Here is a 25,184-nt window from a genome sequence, read left to right on the forward strand (position 1 = left end):
AAATATTAAGGGGCCTGTTGTAAACAGATCAAGGGGAGAAAAGAATATAGTAAAAGAGGAATATAGCTTTAAAGAATAAAATGGCAATAAACAATTACATCAGTAATGACCTTAAGTATAAATGGATTAAATGATCCAATCTAAAGATATAGGGTAGCTGCATGGATAAGAAAACAGGACCCCTACATATGCTGTCTACAAGAGACACACCTCAAACAAAAGATGCACATAGACAGAAGGTAAATGATGGAAAAAAATATTTCATGCTAATGAAAATTTAAAAAAAAACTGGGGTAGCAATACTTATATCTGACAAAATGGACTTTAAAACAAAGGCTATTGTAAAAGATTAAGAAGGTCACTACATAATGATAAAGGGAGCAAACCAACAGGAAGATATAAACATAAATATCTACGCACCTAATATAGGAGCACCGAAATATATAAAGCAGACTTTGATGGATATAAGGGCAAGATCAACAGCAATAATATAGTAGTAGGGGATTTCAATACCCTACTAACATCACTAGATAGATCCTCAAGAAAGAAAATTAACAAAGAAACACAAGACTTAAAGAACACACTAGATCAACTCGATTTAACAGATATCTTCAGAACCTTTTACTCTAAATCAGCAGAATATACATTCTTTTCAAGTGCTAATGGTACATTCTCTAGAATAGACCACATGTTAGGGCACAAAAGAAGTCTCAACAAATTTAAGAAGATTGAAATCATATCAAAAATTTTTTCTAATCAAAATGGCATGGAACTACAAATCAACCACAACAGAAAAACTAAAAAACACTAAAACACTAGGAAACTAAATAGCATGTTATTAAATAATGAATGGGTTAACAATAAGATCAAAAAAGAAATTAAAAAAAACTCCTAGAAATGAATGATAATGAGCATACAACAACTCAAATTTTAAGCAGTACTGAGAGGGAAGTTCAAAGCATTACAGGCATACCTTAAGAAGCTAGAAAAAGCTCAAATAAACAACTTAACCCTGCATCTAAAAGATCTAGAAAAAGAACAGCAAGTAAAGCCCAGAGGTAGTAGAAGGTAGGAAATAATAAAGATCAGAGTGGAAATAAATGACAGAGAGGCTAAAAAGACAATACAGAGGATCAATGAAACTAAGAGTTGGTTTTTTAAAAAAGTAAACAAGATCGATGAACTTGAACCATATTCACCAAGAAAAAAAGAGAGAGGGCTCCAATAAATAAAATTAGAAATGAGAGTGAAGAAATAGCAACTGGCACAACAGATATACAAAGGATTGTAAGAAAATACTATGAAGAACTGTATGCCAAAAAATTAGACAACCTAGATGAAATGGACAAATTCCTTGAAACATATAATCTTCCAAAAATTATTCTGGAAGAATCAGAAAGCCTAACAGACTGATTACAACAAATGAGATTGAAACAGTTATCAAAAAAAAATCCCAACAAACAAGACCCCTGGGCCAGATAGCTTCACAAGTGAATTCTACCAAATATTCAAAGAGGAACTAACTCCTATCCTTCTCAAACTATTTCAAAAAAGTTAAGAGGAAGGAAGACTTCCAAGCTCCTTTTATGAGGCGAGCATAATTCTGATTCCAATACCAGGCAAAGACAACACAAGGAAAGAAAATCATAGGCCAATATCCCTGATGAAATTAGATGCTAAAATCCTCAGCAAAATATTAGCAAACTGGATCCAACAAAATATGGAAAAATCATACACAATGATCAAGTGGGATTTATTCTAGGGAGGCAAGGCTGGTACAATATTTGCAAATCAAACCAAGTGCTTCATCACACAAACAAAAGGAAGGAGAAAAACCACAAGATAATTTCAATTGATGGAGAAAAAGCACTTGATAAAATCCAGCATTCATGATCCAAACTCTCAGCAAAGTAGGAATACAGAAAACATGCCTCAATGTGATAAAGGCCATCTATGAAAAACCCACAGCCAACATCATACTCAAAGGGCAAAAATTAAAAGCAATCCCCTTAAGATCAGGAACAAGGCAGGGGTGCCCCCTTTCATCACTCTAATTCATCATAGTTCTGGAAGTCCTAGCCAAAGCAGTAAGATAAGAAGAAGAAATAAAAGGTGTCCAAATTGGAAAAGAAGTAAAACTATCATTATTTGCAGATGATATTTATATAAAAAACCCTGAAGTCTCAATAAAAAAACTACCGGACCTGATAAATGAATACAGCAAGGTGGCAGGATATAAAATTAATACTCAGAAATTAGAGACATTTTTATACACCAACAATGAACTGTCAGAAAGAAAATTAAAGGAAACAATCCCCTTCACCATTGCAACAAAATAATAAACTACCTGGGAGTGAATTTAACCAAGGAGATTAAAGAGTTGTACTCAGGAAATTAAAAACACAGTTAAAAAAAAATAAGGAATATACAAACAAGTGGAAGCATATACCGTGTTCATGAATAGGAAGATTAACATCATTAAAATGTCTATATTATCCAAAGTAATTTATAAATTCAATGCAATACCAATTAAAATACCAATGACATACTTCAAAGATATAGAATATATTAAAAAAATGTATATGGAACCAAAAAAGAACACAAATAGCCTTAGCAATCTTGAAAAGAAAGAATAAAGTGGGAGGTATTACACTTCCTGATATCAAGTTATACTACAAGGCCATTGTACTCAAAACAGCCTGGTACTGGCATAAGAACAGGCATATAGATCAATGAAACAGAACAGAGAACCCAGAAATAAACCCACACCTTTATGGACAACTGATATTTGACAAAGGAGGTAAGAGCATACAATGGAGAAAAGAGACCCTCTTCAACAAATGGTGTTGGGAAAGTTGGTCAGCTACCTGCAGAAAAATGAAACTAGACCATCAACTTACACTATTCAGAAAAATAAACTCAAAATGGATAAAACACTTAAATGTAAGCCATGAAACCATAAGTATCTTAGAAGAAAACATAGGCAGTAAGCTCTCCCATATCTCTCGCAGCTATATATTTGCTGATTTATTCCATGGGTAAGTGAAATAAAAGACAGAATGAACAAAAAAGCTTTTGCACAGCTAAAGACAAAAAGAACAGAATAAAAATACAAAACACACAATGGGAGAACATATTTGACAATGCATCTGACAAGGGGTTAATAACCAAAATTTATAAAGAACTTGTAAAACTCAATACCAGGAAGATAAATAATCCAATCAAAAAGTACCAAAAGAAATGGATAGACACTACTCCAAAGAGGAGATACAGATGGTCATAGGCAGATAAAAAATGTTCAACATCACTAATCATGGAGAAATGCAAATTAAAACCACAATGAGATACTACCTCACACCAGTCAGAATGGCACTAATCAACAAAACAACACAGAATAAGTACTGGTGAGGAGGTGGAGAAAAGGGAACCTTTTTGTGCACTGCTGGTGGGAATGCAGACTGGTGCAGCCACTGTGGAAAACAGTATGGAGATTCCTCAAAAAATTAAAAATTGAACTGCCTTTGACCCAGCCCTCCCACTTTTAGGAATATATCCCAAGAACATCATATCACTGATTCAGAAGGAGAAATGCACCCCCATGTTTAAGCCAGCATTGTTTACAATAGCAAAGATCTGTAAACAGCCTAAGTTTTCATCAGTGGATCAATGGATTAAAAAGTAGTGGTACATATATACAATGGGCCTTGAAAAAGGAAGGAAATCTTTTCTTTTGCAACAACATGGATGAACCTGAAAACTATTGTGTTAAGTGAAATAAGCCAGGCAGAGAAAGAAAAATATCATATGACCTCACTCATTTGAGGAATTCAATGAACAATGTGAACTGAGGAACAGAATTGAGTGAGACAGAGGCAGGATCAAAGGGACCAGAGGAAAAGAGAATAGAGAGAAAGGGGATGATAGGATGGGATGATGTTGAGGGGAATATGGGGGAGGGAGGATGCCTTCGAGGTAACAGTAGAATCTATGTAAACACAGTACATTAAAATCAATTAAAAAAATAAATGGTACATTTTGAATGAGTAAATTTTATGGTATGTAAATTATACCACAATAAAGGTTTGTTTGTTTTTTAAACAGAGAAAATAAATAAAAACAATATATATTTTTACCTTGAAATTTCATTTTGAGAATATATTTAATTAAAAACATTTCTCTCTTTACTGTAACAAAAATCTTATATTTTACTTCCAAACATTAAAGAAACCGCTGAAACTGCTGAAAAAAATAGCCTTAATTTATAAAATTTTATTGTGGTAGAGAGTAGATAAATACTTAGAAATTTATAATTTCAAAGCTCTCTAAATAGCTAGTTTTGTTTTCTGGGCAGGGTTTACAATCTAGAAGTTGCAGTCTTAGAAGTATTTATGATTGATTTTTCTGCAAGATTAATTAATCTCCTGATCTAAAGATTTATTTCTCAAAAACCCTAAATTTGAACTTTTTATTTTATATTTTATTTTATTTTATTATTTTATTTTATTTTTAGCAAGAGAAAGAGAGAGATGGAAACAAACAGGGACAGAGAGGAAGGGAGAGAGATGAGAAGCATCAACATGCTTTTGTGGCACCTTAGTTGTTCAATGATTGCTTATTCATATGTGCTTTGATGTAGGGGATCCAGCTGAGCCAGTGGCCCGTTATTCAGGACAGTGACCTTGGGCTTCAAGCCAGTAACATTTGGACTCAAGCCAATAACTAATGGTTCATGTCGATGACCCCAGGCTCAAGATGGATAAAACTGCATTAAAGCCAATGACCTCTGGGTTTTGACCCTGGGTCCTGAGCATAACAAGTTAACACTCAATCCACTTTGCCACCACCTGTCAGGCTAAACTGGGATATTTTAAATTTTGAAAAAAATTAGTTTGAAGTTAAAATATAAGTTATTTATAGTCAGGCTTTGAGTGATTAATTGACATATCTTTTAATGTACTTAAAAACTGGCCTTATTAAAATGATTAAATAAAGGGAAATTTATGATGATGAGTAAAATTTATGATGACCTGAATATTTTGTTGACAACACTCTGACAATAACTAGCATCAGTGTTTACTCCATTAGTGTTCCATTCCTTTTATAAGACTCATTCTACTTTTAAAGACTGCAAAAAGAATCAATATACCTGTGCACTAAACCAAAACATGCATGATATAACTTTAGTCTTTTGATTTTGTACTATTAAATAATATCAATGTTTCCTTTGTTTATAATTTTATACAACTATGTGATTATCAGCTTTAGAAATAGAACAAAAATATTAAACATACTCTTTTCTACTGATTTTCAAAGACTATATTATTTAAATGATCAAATAATTTACCATTTAATTTAAGAGGAAGTAGTTATTTAATGAGCATGTATAAAATATTTTTGATATTTCAAGTAAATTTTTCTTCTCTAATATGCCATAATAATTTCTACATAAGATATTGGCTTAACCATTCTTTATATTAAAGAAATAAAAAAATTAATATTTCTTCTGGGAAAAATAATAGCAGGTGTAGAAGATGTGAGAGCAATGAGCTAACTTCATGCCTATTAAGATGAGACTGTCCTTTTTATGACCAATGAATATAATACTTTTCTCTACTATATTGCAATAATAAATTGATTCTCATAATGTGATTTCTATTATGTGCATTATAATGTGCATGTTTCATTAACTGATATAAGCTAACCATGGACACAAATTTCTTGTATAAGAACTTCGCTAACATTTTTGCTTAAGTTAAACTTTTATTGATATCAGTCTAGTGTGTACATCTTCAACCAAAGAAGTTTTGAGAAATAAATGTATTTAAACCTATCTGGGATTATGTTCTTCTCATTGTGATCAGTAGCACTGTAATTCAAGTATAAAATGCAATAATCTTTGTAAATATTCCCCAGACTAGTAAGACAACCTACATCTCCATCCAAGTCATAGAACAGATATGAAACTAGGTCTTACCACTATTCACTTATTTATTCAATATCATTGCAAGGTAGGTAGAAATAGATATAATCAATGACAATGCAGAAAATAAAGGACAGAGAGTACAATTTAGTTTGCAAATTAGAAGCCACTAGTGTTTGGTAGACCCCAGATCTTATGCAGCATTGTGTGAAAATTAGTTAAACTGAATAGGAGAAGACATACAAGGTTTGGGGCCCAATATTCAGAACAGGAAGCATTTTGAATATTTCCTTACCAGTTTTTTTCTGATAATTTTGCATTGACACTAAATTAGCCAACTATTTCAATAAGAAAATACTAATAGAAGCTAATATTTAAAGAAGGCTGTCAACCTCTGGAACAGAATGTCAAAAGGAAATTTTCCACAGGTCTTGGATAGAAAGGATAAGTCTCAAAGTGAAAATCTTAGGTATATCCACATTTTAAATAGCCATAAGGAGTTTCCAGATCCATCTCCATAAAACCTGCTAAGTTGGCAGACCTGGCCCAGCTATTGTGAGCACACTATACTCCTCCAACTATACATGAGCAGAGCTATGAGGGGAAAGGAAATTGAAACTGTTCTCAGGAGTGTAATGTTCTTGCTGAGAGATTATTTGGGGATGGAGGGAATTGCCTTTCCTCTGGACAATTAGCTCAGCGAAAAAGGCACACCAAGCATATCACTCCTAGGGATAGGGGTTACCAGAGAAGAGGGTAGCAGTATGTTAGTGGTATTGATAGTCTTAGGCAGTGGGCTTGGAATTCTTTATACTTTGCCAAGGTGAGAAGGAGAAAGGAATTAGGTTGAAATGGCAGGAATGTATAAGAGCAAAGCAGTTTACAGAACAGTTTGGCATGGAAAGGGCAAGTGACCTTCTGGTGGGTAAAATGGGCACTGTTGAGAACAACCAGGATTGATCCATCTTTTGGGTACCCAAACCAAGAGGGCCACTAATCTGATGAGGCCTTTCACAGGAAGCAACTAGCTCAACTATACAAATCAGCGAAATCAGAAAATACCAAGCCAGAGAGGCTCCTTCCTGTTAGAGAAATGTGTGTGACAAAAACACCTTTCTCTTCCCCAAAACCCAATGTGTGAGCCACGAGAAAGCCAATGTTGGATTATCTACTATGCAGAGGATACAGAGAAAAACTAAAGTGCTAATCAAGACAATGGTTTTTGCCCCCTTTCTCTAATTCTTCCCTCTTGCCCCAACAATGGAGGAACCTGAAGCAGGCCTTCTTCATATTTCAGACCTCTCTGCCTGCAGGCTGATTAACATTAGAAACAGAGGAGATAATGAGCATGGCTATAGAAACAACACTGATTTAAGTACACTAGCATAAATTATAATAAAAAGACAAAGGAAAAGAAAAAGAAAAAGGATCTGCCTCAGATAATATTAATGTCCAAGAAGGGGAGTTTCAACAGAGTATGTTTGAATTTAGTGACTGCAGAAATAACTGAACCATGTCTGAATCCCACCAAAAGAATTAACTGGTTTCATGAGTAATTGTTAGACATACTTAATATTGCTGAGCTTTGGTTACCTCATTTAAAAAAATGAGATGCTAGCATTTAGTCCACGTCTATTAATTGCATATTGTATGCCTGATACTTTTCTTCAAACAGAAGGCTAATATATACGATCAGAAGACCGGCAGTTTGGCAGTTTATTATGCAGCATTGCAGAAAGTTAGAGTCCTTAATATAGTAACTACCTTCAAGAAGTCAAAGCAATGTAAAGCATACCTATCCTTTATATCTCGTATGCTACATGTTGGCAACTGTATTATCCACTTGGGAAAAAATATCCAACCCTCAAAATGCTTAAAACCTAATAGTAAAAGCACATGTACAGATTATATTTAATTAAAATAACTGCAATGACGGTTTTGTTTTCCATTTCAGATGTCACAAAAAAAATTGAAAAAAATGTCTCATTGAAGCCAGTTTTATAGATGAGAAAATTAAGTCATTGTGCTAAGAAAGGTATATTATCGTTTCGAATGAAGGTCTTCTTGCCTCCAAAGTCCATACTTTTCTGATTATATTATTAATCTTAATCTCAAAGACAAGTGATTTATTAAGCTAAGGATATTTGAAAAGAGTAAATCCAACCTTCTTTCAATGATGACATGAGGAACAGCCATGGTTTCTGTAGTGGACATTTTTCTCTTGTTTAGTTGCCTAGAACCTCCTTTGTATTATATAATCATGTCACAGCTGTGGTTAACACAGTATGTTTGATCAGTCATAGTTAACCCTCAAGCTTAGTCTCACATATATAAGCTAGAATAGTCATATTCCTCTGCAACTATCATTTGTTCCAGGGCAGACCAATCCAGATCTCTGTGGGACTAGCAAGAAAGTGGCTTTGTTTGTTTGTTTGTTTTAGTTGTTTGTTTGTTTGTTTTAGGATCCCTAGATGTGAGGGTTGATTTAAACCTAGAGTTCCTGATGACCACCTAGTGACCATGTTTTCTATGTTTAAGTAGATATGTCTAAAAATAAAGGCATTAGAGAGAAAGACAATATGGCAGAGAGGGAAGAAAAGAGAGAGTAAAGGACAGGAGTGAAAGGGAGAGGAATACGGCTTGGGATGAATGACAGAGAGCTTCTGTAGCCGTTAGCTGGGTTTAGAATCACAGCATGTATGAGGAAAAATAGAGGTTAGAAGATGCATCTTCCTTAGCTATAAAATTTATTAAAGCAGGGTTATTAATTACCACGATGTGTCAGGCCTGCACAAAATGCTCAAATGTATTAGCCAAAGAAAAAGTACCTCAATTAATAAAATTCCTGTGTTCTTACCCAAACTTCCTACTGTCTTATAGAATATATAATTGTGTTATTCTAACTTAACAATAATGACTGCATCCTGTGTTTATGACTCAAAGATCGGAAAAAGCATTCAGTAAGTGGCCCAAGACCCAGGTTTTGACAATTATACAACTTGTTTTTCTATCAATCATTATGTATTTCTAAAATTTTTATAATATATGACTGCTATTCAAAGATATTTTAAATGGGACATTTATTTTTCTGAATTAAGTCTAATTTATATAATCCATATGTATGTTTGTATGTGTATATATATACATACACATATATATGTACATAAAATTTATCTGTAAAAGGGGTATTAAAATTATTTTTTATATTTTGAACATAAACCTTAAATTTTATTTCTAATTATTTAGAGGCTCACTCTGCATATGGACATTCATTATTCATTCTTAACATTCCGTCCTTCTCCCTCTCCCTAGCCCCCTTTTCTCTCTTCCTGTCTCATTTCTTCTCTCTACTTAAATAAATTCTAAAGCTACAGAAACCAAACAATTTAAAAAAAAATTTTACTAACAAAATTTCTGCTTAAATTTCTATGCCACATTACACAATGAGCTTCCATATCACTTGGTTCTTTCAACTATTTTGCCTCATATATATAGTAAAACTATGCCTAGCCAACGTAGACAGCAATCCTTAGAATACTGTGCTACTGTAAGTATAATAAACACTCAGTGAACACTGTAATAATCCTGCCCTCCTCCTCCTCCAGGAGTGCACAGAATAGTAGGGAACACAGAAATACAACCAGTGATGAAACATCAGAGTGAACACTGTATCAGTACAAGCACGTTCCACATCTGAAGGCAGCACCGAAGAGAGTTATTCAATCTGGAGGCATTTAGAGAAGCTGATTTAAGAACTAAGGTTCAAAGGATAAAAACAAATTTACCAGATAAGACATCAGTAATAAAAGTCAAGAAATAAAAATCAAGAACAATAAGAGAATAGTTCTTTCTGCCCTTTACTTTATAATATTTTGACCTAAAAATTAATTACTAAAAAAAAGTATTGAGCTTCTATCTGTGAAGGCAGATAGCAAATATTTTGTTTTGTGAGCTGTGTTGTCTCTGTCACAACTTCTCAACTCTGAGGCTGTGGCTTGAAAGCAGCCAAAAATAATAAGTCAATTAAGGGGCATTATGTTTCAATAAAAGTTTATTTAAAAAAATAGGTGATGGGCCTGACCAGGCAGTGGCTCAATGGATAGACCATTGGGCTGGAATGCAGAGGGCCCAGTTTCAAAACCTCAAGGTCATCAGCTTGAGCGTGGCGTTGCTGGCTTGAGCGTGGGATCATAGACATGACCCCATGGTCGTGGGCTTGAGCCGAAGATCACTGGCTTGAGCAAGGGGTCACTGGATCTACTGGAGCCCCCAGGTTAATACACATATGAGAAAGCAATGAACAACTAAGGTGCAGCAAAGAAGAGTTGATGTTTCACATCTCTCTCCCTTCCTGTCTGTCTGTCCTGATTTGTCGCTCTCTCTGTCTCCCTCACTAAAGAAAAAAAAATAGGTGATAGGTTGGATTTAACTTATGGACCACTATTTGTAGTCCCTTAGTATACAGAATTTATGTATAGCACAAAACAAAGAAAATGATCGTTAATTTTAGCCAGAGTTCTAGGTACCAGTGGTATAATATTCTGAATTTAAAAAGATCTATTAAATTATTGAAGACTCCTTACTTGGGTCTTCTTTTTGGGTTTAGAATCTAGGTACATGGTTTATTGCCTTCTTATTTTAGTATGTCTTTTGGTAAAGACAGAACATTCTGAAAGGCCTCTAATTAGCTTTTCAAATGACAATTTAGAGAATTGAATAAATTTTGTCATAGAATAAGTTAAGAGCAGGAGAAAGTATTTAAGGAACACTGGGGACAGCTCTAAAAAGCAATAATTCCAAGACTTTTTGAAGTTATATTATTCTATAAAACAATATTTTTAAGTTCCCTCAGTTACCACAAAGGAGAATGAAACTAAAAAGATATAAAAACAAAATTATCAGAAATAAAAATTTACTTTGTTATTTTTATTTCAAATAAAGGTAAAGAAAGAAATGGAAACCTGAGATATATTACTAGAAAAAAAATTATCCTCTGTGTATTTAAGAATACATACAAACTTTTCTTCAAGAAAATACAAATTAAAATTATTATACATTTTTATTTTGTAAAATAAACAATATATAAATTGTGGTAATTCTATTTCAAAAATATTTCTCCTAATTTATCTTAAAACTTTTTTCTCTAAGCTCTTCTAAATCACAGTATATTATTACAGTTGTACTGTTATTCTTTCTTTGTTTTTTTATATATAATATATGTGTGTGTGTGTGTGTGTGTGTGTTAGTAGTTATAAAAAGCAAACAAACAAACAACATAACTACTAATCTGTTTGACCCAAAGATCTTTGGAAAGAATCATTTTATTTTAAACTTGAGGCTTGTAAATCTTTAAAATTTGGTTCATTAAATGCTCCTATTTGTGGGCCTTATGAATGTGGAATTTTGAGAGCCATCCCTCCAGGTGTTTTTGATGCAGGTTATCACACTTGGAGAAAAAGTTCTACAACTTTCTTAGAATCTAAATGAATAAAAATATAAAGACAAATCTCACTTCTGCAACTCTGCTCATAAAATGCACTTTACTTCTACTTAGTTTTGATGCTCTAACAATACTACTTGGACACCTGTCCTGTGGAAGCTTTCTTCCAATGAACTTCATGTGTTAGGTTGTGATAAGCTTGGATCATAATTAGTGTTCTGTTTTTTTATTTTAATATAAATTAGTAGTATTTTCACTTTAGATGTTACATTTTGTTTTACACTATTAAACTTATGTAACCTCTGTTATTTAAGTTATAAGGTTTAGGATAAAAATGTAACAGACAAATGCACATTATTATGTATATATTAATATATATATATATATATATATATATATATATATTTGACATAGATTCTCAAAAGGAGTTACAATTTATTTATTCTAAAATGTTATATGTATTTTGTTTTAAATTTTATTTTAATAATTTAGTGAGAGATTGAATATACCAGTGGGCAATGGCTTGATAATGTACTGCAAATGGATTCTGATTTATAATTTGTATAGCAACCATACTGGGAAGCCAACCACTACCTCTTCAGCAATCGGTTCAGAATATTCATGTCGCTATCTTCCAGCTTTTCTATTTTTGGTCCCTAACTTGAGCTAGGGCTAATAAATAAATGTATTAAAGAAAAAAAAATGACAAGACACAAAAAAATGGAAAAATATTCCATGTTGATGGATTGAAAGAATTACTATCACTAAAATGCCCATTTTACTGAAAGCAATCTACAGATTACAATCCCTCTGAAAGTTTCAATGGCATTTTTCACAGATACAGAACAAACAGCTCCAAAATTTTATGAAACCACTAAAATCTCTGATAGCTAAAGAAGTCTAAGAAAGAACAAAGTTGAAGAGTTCTCACTTCCTGATTTTAAAGTTTATTATAAATCTATCAAAACATTACATTATTGGCATAAAAATAGATACATAAGTGGATAGAATAGAGTGCCCTGAAATAAACTCATGCATTTGTGGCCAATTTATTTATGACCAAAGAGCCAAAAATATGTAGTAGAAAAACACAGTCTTTTCAATAAATGGTGTTGAGAAAACTGGGTAACCACATGAGAAAAAATGAAACTGGACCCCTTTTTAAACCATACACAAGCAAAACTCAAGATTGATTAAAGACTTAAACATAAGATATGACACAATAAAACTCCTAGAAAAAGACATAGCTTGACATCAGTTCTGGAAATGATTTTTCAAACTTGACACCAAAAACAAAGGCAACAAAGCAAAAATAAACAAGTGGGACTACATTAAAGTAAAATACCTGCACAGCAAAGAAAATCATCAAAAAATTAAAAGGAATGAGAGAAAATACCGGCAAAGCACATATCTGATAAGAGATTCATATCTAAATCATACAAGGAATTCATACAAGTCAATAGTTCTGTGAATATATATATATATATATATATATATATATATATATAAAGAAATAGGAGAGAATCTGAGTAGACATTTTTCCAAAGAAGATATATAAATGACCAACAAATACCTGAAATAACGCTAAACATTACTAATTATCAAGAGATGCAAATCAAAACCACAATGATACATCACCTCATATCTGTTAAGATCACTATTATCAAAAAGGCAAGAGGTAATGCTGACAAGGATGTAGAAAAAAAAGAGAAGCTTTATACAAAGCTGATGGTGGAAATGTAAACAGATACAGTCACTTTGAAAAACAGTATGGAGGTTCCTCAAGAAATTAAAAGTAAAACTATGATTTATCAAGCATACTCCTGGGTTTATAGTCTAAAGAAACAAAACCGCTATCTTGAAGAGACCCTTACTCCCATGTTCATTAAAGCATTATTCACAATAGCCAAGTTATGAAAACAATCTAAATGTCTGTCAATGGATGGATGAAGAAAATATGAAATATGTAAATATATATGTGTGTATGTATATAGTCATGCTACATGTGTGTATATACACACATACATACACATATATACACACATACACAATGGCATATTATTCAGACTAAAAAATGAATGAAATATTGTCATTTGTGACAACATTGATAAAGTCAAAGGGTATTATGTTACATGAAATAAGTCAGAAAAAGAAAAACAAATACCACATGGTATCATTTATATGTGGACTCTTTAAAAACAAAAGTTTAATTCATACAAACAGGCTTGGAGGGTAAAAACAATAGGAAGCATTGGCAAAAGGGTACAAATTTTTAATTATAAGATGAATAGATTCTGAAGACCTAACATATAACATGGTGGCTATAGTTGATAACACTGTATTATATATAATTGAAATTTGCTAAGAGCAGAACTTAAACATTCTCACCTACCACCCAAAAAATGTAAACCTATGAGATGAGAGCTATGTTAATAAAGCAGATGGAAGGAATTCTTACACAAAAAATATATATATCAAGTCATATTGTACAGTTTAAATACCTTTTTGTTAATTATACCTCAGTAAAGCTGGAAAATGCATACATACATATAACTAAATTGTGGTGATGGTTGCACAACTGTAAATTTATTAAAAGTCACTGAATTGTACTTTGGGCTGATAAATTTTGTATTATGCAAATTACAGCTCAATAAAACTGGTTCTAGGGGGGCATTTTTGTTTTAGCAAAAGAAAGAGAGAGACAGACAGGGACAGGCAGGCAGGAAGGGAGAGAGATGGGAAGCATCAATGTTTTGCTGTAGCATCTTAATTGTTCATTGATTGCTTTCTCATAAGTGCCTTGACTGGGGACACTCCAGCCGAGCCAGTGACACTTTGCTCAAGCCAGCAACCTTGGGCTCAAACTAGTGATCTTCAGCTTCAAGCCAGAGACCATGGGGTCATATTTATGACCTGATGCTTCAAGCCAGTGTCCCCACACTCAAGCTGGTGAGATGGCGCTCAAGCTGGATGAACTCAAGCTTAAGCCTGTAACTTGGGGTTTTGAACCTGGGTCCTCAGCATTCCAGGTCGATGCTCTATCCACTGTGCAACTACCTGGTCAGGCAATAAACTGTTGTGTGTTTTATTTTTAAAGATTAATCACTAACTCTGACAAAGTTATGATACAACCTCTGAACTGGATAGAATACAGATCAGTCTCAACTCATTGGCACAAGTAATGATAACACAAATGCATTGCTCTAGATTTTGTATTTATTTTACTTTTGCCTCATCATGGTGGCATTGTGCTACTGTTAGTGCTTCTGGCTGTACTTAGATCCATGTAATAATGAAATATGTAAAGTAAAACAGGCATTACATTAGCTAGAGGAAAAAGTGACACATGTCTCTAAGGTTGATCCTCATATGGTATTAGTTCTCTTGGTTTGGATTAGTTCTGAAGCATGTTATAAAAACTCATCAGTGTTTTTTTGTTTTGTTTTGTTTTTTGTCATAGTGGTCTTGATAATAGTCCATTTCATTCTATCTAGAGTCTAAATGCATCTATGCAGCTGACCTCTTATCAGTAATTTCCATGATGCTACAACAAAAAGGTCAAGACAATCTTGTAATATAGTTGTTTGTGGAGACAAGTTAACAATCCTTCAGTAGTGAAGAGCTGAATTGCCACTGTCCGTGAATTGGTCAATCTCATGCCAGTAAGAGAAAAACCCAAAGCGGGTGCTAAGAGGCTGAATATACAAATAGACAATGCATGACAGAGAACTCTGACCCAGTATCCCTGTAGCAATCATCCCAGAATAATAATAGACTGGCCAATCACTGCTAGGTTCCCTATTTGTGCTCCCACTTCTAATTCAGAAACAATCAAAGAAAATCAAACACGTTCTTCAAACTAGTCACATGCCCTGTTCCAGTTAGCCCACTTCCAACTTCCTCATCCCAACAAGCTCTAACCAGAGTGTACTAGATGCTTTCCTCTTTTTTTGCACTATAAAACATTCTTATTTCTTGGCCTACCTTTAAGTCTCTAATGGTGAATGATTCCCTTGCTATATAAATAAATAGCCTGTTTCTTCTCATTTGGGTGGTACTCATTCATTTCCTCATTAATAATGTCTTAATTTTTCAAAAAAGAAAAAAAAAAGTCTGATAGTTATATAATTAACAATTTTAATAGCTTATACCGTTCCCCCCCCCCCTTTTGAAACAATATGCCTGCCATGGGTCTTTATGAATCTTATGCAATGGTATCTTTGAAAAAGTCTTCACACTGTTAAATAGTGACCTCTCAGTTCTAAGCTGCAATTCCTATTGAAAATTTCTTCAGCAAATTCTGAAAATTCCTCTGGGACTTAATGCTATTAACCATATTTCCCACGTAATGCTATTAGGCATGTCTGGCTGATAACCATATCTCTAGTTCACAGAAACAATCACCTTTCTTCATCATTTTCCTCATCTCCATTACTTAATCTTCACATAATCACACTTCAGATGTGATTTTCTTATACATCTTTTATATTGCTGTTTTTTGTTTCTGACTAGTGTCTCATTATAAATTGCAAATTCCCAAAGGCAGAAAAGAATTTCTTTAAATTTCAGTGTAACTCCCCACAGAACATAGCATAATGATTTAAATCCCATGGATAAGCATGTCATGCTGCCAATGATATGATGGGATGAAAGGAAGAACCAATTGATTGATTTGGAACTCTAAATGTTCTTTTTCCAAATATTCTTTAAGTTAAAAGTCAAAGTTCAATTGAGTTCTAAGATCTCTCCAGACCAATGGTTCTCAGATTTGGTACTTGAACCAGCATTTCCAGTATCACCTAGAAACTTATTAAAAAGGCAAGTTCTTGTCTACCTAACATATCCCCCTGCCCCAGCATACTGAATCAGAAACTCTGTGACCAAGAAATTTGTATTAACATTGTTACATGGTAACCCTGATATATGCTAAAATTTTGGAACCAATGTTGTATAATGTTACAATTCCAAGAATGGTCCATGGAATCAGAAGTTTGGCATCATTTAGGAATATGTTAAAAGTTCAGAATCTTAGCCCTATCTCAAAACTACTGGATAAGAAACTATATTTTCTATGAAAATCTGCTTGAGTGACTTGTTTGCATTTTAAATTAGAAGTCTGAGAAACATTGGCCTAGAGAATTCAATTGGGAAGAATCTATCAGAATTGTAACAAAAATATCAACAATCTTTTTTTTTAATCCAAAAGGAGTCTCTTACTGGCTGCACGCATAAGAGAGAGTCAGAGTCATAGCCTGACCAGGCAGTGGTGCAGTAGATAGAGCATCAGACTGGGATGCGGAGAACCCAGGTTTGAGACCCCGAGGTTGCCAGCTTGAGCGTGGGCTTATCTAGTTTGAGCAAAGCTCACCAGCTTAAGCCCAGGGTCACTGGCTCTAGCAAGGGGTCACTTGGTCTGCTGTAGCATCCCAGGCAAGGTACATATAAGAAAGCAATCAATGAACAACTAAGGTGCTGCAATAAAATAATTGATACTTTTCATCTCTCTCTCTTCCTGCCTGTCTATTCCTCTCTCTGTCTCTGTCACACACACACAAAAACAACAAAAATAAAAAAACAGAAAACAAAACAAAGAGAAGGAATTAGAACCTATTGACAAAGTGTTATTCTATTTTGGAACTTCTACTGACTTATTATAACAGTGTAATTTAACTTAAGGTTTGAATCTATACCATGTCTATACCATGTTTTTTGTTTGTTTGTTTTTGTTTGTTTAAAAAAAAGGTTGACCAAGTTTGATTCTACAGTTAATAAGAGGGTTAATAAAATCACACATAATCTCAGGGTTTTGATACATTTGTAGGAAAACTGCAATCCAAGGTCAAAGCAGTATGCTATAATATGCTATAATAGAATTATTGAATAATTTTAAGAAAATCTGAGTGGCACTGTATAACTATTCAGCAACATTACACCAATCATATTATTATGAATTATTTACCAGTTCTATGAAACTAGTCTTTCTCCTTCCTTCACTGTGCATCATATGAAGGAACATTATTGTGACCTTGGTTAGTTGTAGTGAGATTTGTGTCTCCTATAGTAAAACAAAACTGGCTAGAGCTGATTACTATTTTTCTATAGTGAAAATTTAATTAGAATGGATTTCTTGGAGTATAGAATTTTACCTCCATAACCTTCATGCTGTGCTTTAAAAGAATCTTTTTCATGAGGTAAGTTCAGTAGCAGAATATTATCAGGGATATGAATGCCTGTAAGTTAAACAAAGAAAGGTTTATACTCATAGGACATGAATAAAGCAACTACCAAATAACAGAATACAGAGACCAAGCTTCTAAGAAGTTTATAGATTCATAGACAGAAGAATTTGCCCCAGATTTCTCATTTGAGGACATACAGTCATCATAGGTCATGAGAATAGAGAGATTTAGTAACTCTTGTCAGAATTTACTGGTTTCAGTGGTCAATGGCTAGCATTTCTTTCTACAGAGAGAACATAATACATTGTTTATGGAGAGCATTAATATCAATTACATGGGAATCTCTGACACAATATTAAAAGCAGTGCACATTATTGTCACAAAGTGTGCTATGTATTTTTCTATTTTTGCTTTAAGTCTTTTTATAATTTTCCCTCTAAATACATATGAACTTTACTTTAACATATTGCAACTAGAATGTATTCCAGATATTCCTGTGGTGATCAAGCTGACTACATTGTTATCTATGCCTGTGAAGCATGCAGAATGTTAGATTAAGAGATTATTCACACCAAACCTATTGACTTTGCATATAGAATACACTTGAACAACTGCTCTAAATTTAAAACTAACGTGTCTTTACTATTTACATTGTAAAATAAATAATGTAAATCAATGTAAATATTCTACTTCAAAAGTATTTCAAATATATATATACTCTGCCATCTGTTGTTGCTCCATTGCTCAACAACTGAGTCATTTTTTAGTGCCTGGGGTGGAGACCATGGAGCCATCCTCAGTGCCTGAGGCAAACTCATTGAAACCAATTGGGCTATGGCTGTGGGAGGGGAAGAGAAAGAGAGAAAAGGAGAAAAAAAGAAAGAGAGAGGGCAAGAGAGAGTAGTGGAAGAGGACAGGTAGAGAAGCTGACAGTCTCTTCTTCTGTGTTCCCTGACCAGGAATTGAACCTGGGAAATACATATTCTGGGCCGACACTTTACCACTGCACCAATAGGCCAGGGCCAAGAGTTATAATTAATGTCAAACAAAAAAATACAAGTTCAAAAGGAGATTATGTGTTGTAATGATGAGATTATTGTTTTGCTGTATAACACAATGAAGGCACAAAATTAGTAAATAAAATATTAATTGAGTGCACCTAGTTTGGATAGCTCTTTTTAATAAAGGAGCCTTTTAACATGAAATGTAATAGCAAAAAAATGATTACTTAAGATCACATTGTTCAAACAATATTTCTTTATAGGTTGTCTCTCAATATAAATGTCCTTGGTACAAGAAAATCACTGACTTTTGGACAGAAAAATAATAAGATTAAGGATGATGACATTTAGCAGATTACTTCTCATCTCAAATTCTTTGAGTTGGTACTATAAACCAACAAATAATAAAATAAATAATTTACTGTCTTATTATACTTCAAATATATCACAATTAACAGAAGTTTTACTTGAAAGAATTATCTTCAGTCTGAGGGTAAGTAAATGATATCAAACAATATTTTTAAAAATTAGGTTAAAATTAATTCATTCATTTTTTTGGAAGGTAAGGGTTGTTTTAATTTACTTTTTCTATTATATTCATGAAATAATGTTATAGTATCTCACATTTTGAAAATTATAAAAAATATACTATTTTACTGAAGAGAATGTTTTAACTAGAATTTATAATCTCATGTCTCAAAATATTGAGGATTCAGTGTATTTGTTTCTTATTACTGCTATGAAACGTTATCACAAATTTAATAGCTTAAAATAAAAGCTATATATTATCTCATAGTTTCCATGGATCAGAAATCCAGAGAAATCGGCCAGATGCTCTATAATTTCACAATGTTACCGTATTCCCCATGTATAAGAAACACCCTTTTTTGAACAATTTGTGGTCTAAAAACTGGGTGTGTCTTATATAGTGGTTATAGATTTTTTATTTGTATTTCCCGCTTTTTCACACAGATGAGGAGTTGAATGAATTTTATGATGGCTAAAACTTGAGTTTAATAACTTTATGTAATACATTTTTTTTCTTTAAAATTTTGGCCCCAAAATTAACATGCATCTTATACATGGGGAAGTATGGTAAATCAAGGTGTCAGCAGGATGGTGTTCTAGAGGCTCTAGGGGAGTATTGATTTTTTACTCATTCAAGTTGTTAGAAGAATTCAGATCTTTGTGGCTGTAGAAATAAAGTTTCCATTTTCCACCTCAAGGTCATTCATATCTTCTAGTGGCCACGCATATTCCTTGGCAGATGGTCTTCCCTTCATCTTCAAAGCCAGCAATGGCAGGTCAAGGCTGTGAGACTCTCCTGCCTCTTCTTCCTTTACATCTCTCTGACCCATACTCCTATATTCTTCTACTTTTATGGACCCAAATAATTACCTTAGGCTCCCTGTATAATCCAGGATAATCATGTTATTTTAAAATGTAACTTTAATTCCATCCACAAAGCCACTTTGCCATGTATTGTAGCATACATATGCAGAACACCAGGGTATAGAGTATGGGAGCCAAAATTCTATCTACCACATTAACAGTTCATAATTAATGAAGCAAAAAAGAAAAATAAGATATCTTTAACAACAACAAAAAAAATGAGTTCTGAAATATATGTCTTGGTGAATAGGAAGATGATATGAATTTCCCAACAGTGTATCACAAACTAATAACAGTAAGTACATATCTTTAAAAAATAAACTCTTGGGGGGGTTGAAAGTACTGATGACACATAAATTCAGTACGGTAGTTGCCTCCTAAAAAGGAAAATGCAACTTCTAAATATTTAATGTGAATAGACAATGCTTTTTAAAAATCACATCACTGAGAAGAGTCTAGGAGTTCATTTTCTTTTATTAACAGAATGTAAATAGAGGTGATTAACATGCCATGCTACTATTATTTGTTTCTTTGTATCTTCACATTTTAAAGGTAAACCACTACTTTTTAGGTTTTAGAGAAAATGAGCTAGAGTGTCCATCCTATATTAAGGAGTAATCAATTTTGCTAACAAAAGCCTTCTTTATCCCATTTGAGAATAACTCTAAAGTAAAGATTCCCTGTGCATTTTACAACTAGAAATTACAAATCTCTTAACCATTTAATAGAAAATCAATTAATAGTTGGAGTCAAATCTCAGTAGGTCACCAATCTGGTCCTGCTAAAATTTTTGCACATAAGAACCAGACATTGTCATATGAAGTAGGAGAAAAAAAAAATAGTTTTACTGGATTTCCACAAACATGTCCATGAAACATTGGTTTTATACCTATTCCTACACATTTTGTAGTTATTTATTATTTTTAATAAGTTATCTCATGTTCATCTTCTATATGAATTTCTAAGTTTGTGTTAACCTCATTTATAGTACTCATTTAAATTACCAATATTAAGGCATGATACATAAGTTCACATTTTAAACATCATTTGGTGACAGAAGGAATCTTAAGTTGTAAGAAATTTCATCAGCCTTAAATTTGAAATGATGTTTTGATGATTCTGAAGCAGTGGTGAAATTATCTGAAGAGAGTACTTATTAAAGTAGTCTTAAGAAGAACCTGCCTATAAACATTGATAGGACAATGCATAGATGAGAACCATACTACATGGGTTTTTTTAAACATTTGTTGATTTTCTTTAGTAGAATTATAGAGTTAACATTTAAAAGTACACCATAAACCTTATCCTGGACTTTAGCAGACTATTTGTTTCAGTATCTTGAGAAATTATACTATAAAAGGCAATTCTAATTACTACATATAATACATACAACACTTACAAAAGGTAAGAAAATAAAATATTAATGGTAAATGCTTATTCATTAAACTGCACAGACTTTTATGATGGGATCTTCTGAGGTTTGCTGTTATCACTCATTTAAATTCATTTTTATAGAGGTTTATTGAGTAGATAGCTTAAGATTTATAAACCAGTTTTTCTGGAATAGTTTATAGTACTCATAGTCACAGTTTTATTCATTCAGGCTTTGTTTATTGAGCACACACTCGATTCTGTATACTACGCTGAGTAACAAAGGGATACAGCAACAATAAAATCATTTAAAAGAGCTCTAAAGATGTATTATGATATCACAGTTTTTATATCAGAGTATAATATTTAACTATGTTATCTTTCTGCTTATTACAGTCTTTGTGAGGGCAGAGATTGTATCTTGCATATTATTATTTCATCCCAGGCCTATCCCAATACTTTGTAAATCTTCAGCAAATCTTACCTTGATGAATTTGTTTCATATATGATTGATTCCAAATTTTACCTATGCAAATAACAGCAAGATAGTGTACAGATTGAGAGGAATCAATGGAGTAAGTTCATGCTTGACTCAAACACAGTTTTTCTTCTCATACATAGAAAACATGAACAGAAAGCCAATAATTACTCTTTTTCCTAGAAAACTATAGAGAATTCTTTATTAAAAAATGTGTGGATTCCTGGTCAGAGCACACAAGAGAAGCACTCATCTACTTCTCCACCCTTCCCCCTCTCCTTTCTCTCTATCTCCCCCACCCCAGGCTTCATTGGAGCAAAGTTGGCCCAGGAGCTGAGGATGGCCCCATGGCCTCCACCTCAGGCGCTAGAATGGTTCCAGTTGCAACGGAGCAATGCCCCTGATGGGCAGAACATCGCCCCCTAGTGGGCTTGTTGAGTGGATCCCGGTGGCTTGCACGTGGGAGTCTGTTTCTCTACTTCCCTGCTTCTCACTTAGAAAAATACAAAAATAAAAATGTGTATGTCTGGCTTTAGTTTGCTCTAATGAATTGGATGCCAGTCTTTCAAATGTACACAAAATTAATATCAAGTGACTAAATGTAGTTTGAATTCTAATTCACTCATAATTTAATTCAAATAATTACTATAACAAATTTCATAATTCAGACTAATATTTCAAAATGGCACTTCCAAATTTTAAGTTTTAAGATTCTACTTAAATTTTAGAGTTTTGTTTTGTGGCAAAGGGTATTGCATTCAGCTTATTGGTAATACTAAGAAGTTTTTATGTAATGAACTTAAATGCTATATGGTACTGTTGACCATACCCACAAATATAACTGCCTTATCACCTCATGAAAAGTGTCTGGAAATTTTCATACTTGCTGCCCTCATTTCTAGCACTGAGGAAAACTCAGCATTTGGCTATTCATTATATTCCATTGCAGGTCACAAAGAGCAATTGTGTTTTTCATAAAATTGCCTAGCATGTTAAAGACAAAACCTCCCTCTCACTTTCTCAGGTCAAACAAATTACATACAGATACAAATCTAGAGTTTGTTAATCTTAAAGTTGAAGTAAAAAGCTAAAAAAAACCCTAAAAAAAACAAAAAAGTCCTAAAATATCTATTTTCAAAATAAAAATAGTAATATCAACTAACTTTGTTAAATAATGAATAAGATATCAATCTAAAACTTTTATCACTGTTATAAGAAATATAAAAAGTGACTATAGTTTGAACAGGGAAAAAAATCACATAACAAAATGCTTTAGCTATTGAAAATATTGGTAAACATATCCATTAGATTGCAAATGCTTTAGAAGAGTTTTGTGGCAACAAGAGTTTCTATGTAAATGATTCAATGACCTTCTAGAATATCACTCTTGATGACTGCATAATAATTCAAATTACATATGGTTTATGTGTGATATTGACAAAATTGTCTTTCACATCATATAAAATATGGATGAATTAAGTCTCACAGCTATAATAATATCACTCTGTTATTATAGAAGTAGCCTAATGCCACCAACTTTCTAAGAGTTTACTGATTAATGGGTTTACCTTTTTTTGCATTTTTATTTGGTTGTTTCTTTGTGTGCATTACTAGTATAGATTGACATGTGGCAACAAAATGCATGGATTATTAATATAACTGTCCTGTCTGAAATGGGTGTAAAATGATGATTCACTATTGAGAAGTTCAAACTATGCTTTGAAGTAAAATAATACTAAAAGTGTGCCAAGTAAACTGCAAATTAATTATGTTTGCAATATGTCAACCCCCAAATCTTCTACCTTATTTTTCAAATAACAAATTTGTATTTACTTCTGTGATATGTGCACTAGCCTTGAGGTGTTAAGACCATGTCTGAATAATAACGCTATCAGCGTTTCAATCAAAAAATGAAATTTTTGTTGATGCCTCAGCAACATTTTTTCTTAGGTGTAATGTTGAATGTAATAGGTAAAGGAAATAAAAGTAATCCTCTGTCTTTCTCTCTGACACATATTTAATAGAACAGCAGTAGCTAAAATGCTGGTGGCCCTAACTTTGAATTGAAATGTTAGATATAGCACTCAAGTATGAGTATATCTGTTCAGACACTACATTTTTTAAAAAATAAAGCCAATATGACTCATAAAAAGATGTACTCAATGTATAAGTATTTCAGAAGTAATCTAAATGGGGCAATAATGTTGATTTTATTGTAGCTTGCTATTACTTATGTTTGCCTATGTCAAAGAAACTTATTCATGAGGCATTCATACCTACAAGGTACTGAGTTGCTAACTAAATTTTAAAAAATCTTTTTAATTAAGTATAAAATTTCTCTGATTATAGAGATAAAAATAAAGGAGTGAACCAGCAAGATCAGAACTAGAACATAACCTTTTTAATAATTAAAAGCTTGGTTTGCTGTTATAATATTTTTATGTATTTTATGTATATAATATACTTGATTTTATATCATTATTACTCTGGGAGTAAATCCTTCAATTGCTTACTCTTCATCCTCACAGATTTGATGAAGGGGATAATAAAATAGGTAAGAATTTTACCTATAAGAAGACATTATAAATTTATTTAGGGTCAATGCCAAGTCCTTTATTAGCAAAATAAAATAAAATAAAAAAGATAAAAATACACTTCCAAAATTAATGTTGAATCTTAAAAGAATTGTATCACAACCTCAAAATCTAAATAATGTCATCTACAACTTATTAAAATTAGGAAAATATAATTTTAAAACCAAGTTCACACCTGTCATATTCAGAAATAACTCAGGGCCCATTTTGTGTTTCCAACATTCAGGAAATACTGAATACCTAACAATATGCTTATTACAGGCCTGACTTGTGATGGCACAGTGGATAAAGCGTCGACCTGGAAATGCTGAGGTCGCCGGTTCGAAACCCTGGGCTTGCCTGGTCAAGGCACATATGGAAGTTGATGCTTCCAGCTCCTCCCCCCCCTTCTCTCTCTCTGTCTCTCCTCTCTCTCTCTCCCTCTGTCTCTCCCTCTCCTCTTTAAAATAAATAATAAAAAAAATTTAAAAAAATGCTTATTACAGTATTTCACACTGTAGAGCAAAAGATGAATGAGCCTACATTCCACTAAACCCTATAGGGTATCTTTACAGAATATTATTCATGTGTTACTCTGAATTTCACAATTTAACAAGCTAGATTTCTAATTTCAAGTTAAGTTTATTAAAATATTTCTCAGCTCCTCTTTTAAAATATTTTCCATTTCTTTCCCAGGCATGCACATGTTTTCCTCTTCCTTTCTGAACCTATGGAGAATAATTAAAAGTACTGTTTTGTTGCCCTTGTCTACAAGTTCCATCATTTTTTCTGTTGATTTTTATTTACTTACTTATCCCTTTAATATAAAT

General features: G+C 32.9%; 1 protein-coding gene and 1 pseudogene across 1 annotated transcript in view; one reads left to right on the forward strand and one right to left on the reverse strand.

Moving 5' to 3' along the window:
• The window catches only part of GPC5 (glypican 5), a 1,847,257-nt gene that overhangs the window by 534,967 nt on the left and 1,287,106 nt on the right, over positions 1-25,184 (reverse strand). The window lies entirely within an intron of this gene.
• The window catches only part of LOC136403261 (serine/threonine-protein kinase PLK1-like), a 146,764-nt pseudogene that overhangs the window by 646 nt on the left and 120,934 nt on the right, over positions 1-25,184 (forward strand).

The sequence above is a fragment of the Saccopteryx leptura genome, chromosome 4 (genome assembly GCF_036850995.1).
Source record: "Saccopteryx leptura isolate mSacLep1 chromosome 4, mSacLep1_pri_phased_curated, whole genome shotgun sequence".
NCBI lineage: Eukaryota > Metazoa > Chordata > Mammalia > Chiroptera > Emballonuridae > Saccopteryx > Saccopteryx leptura.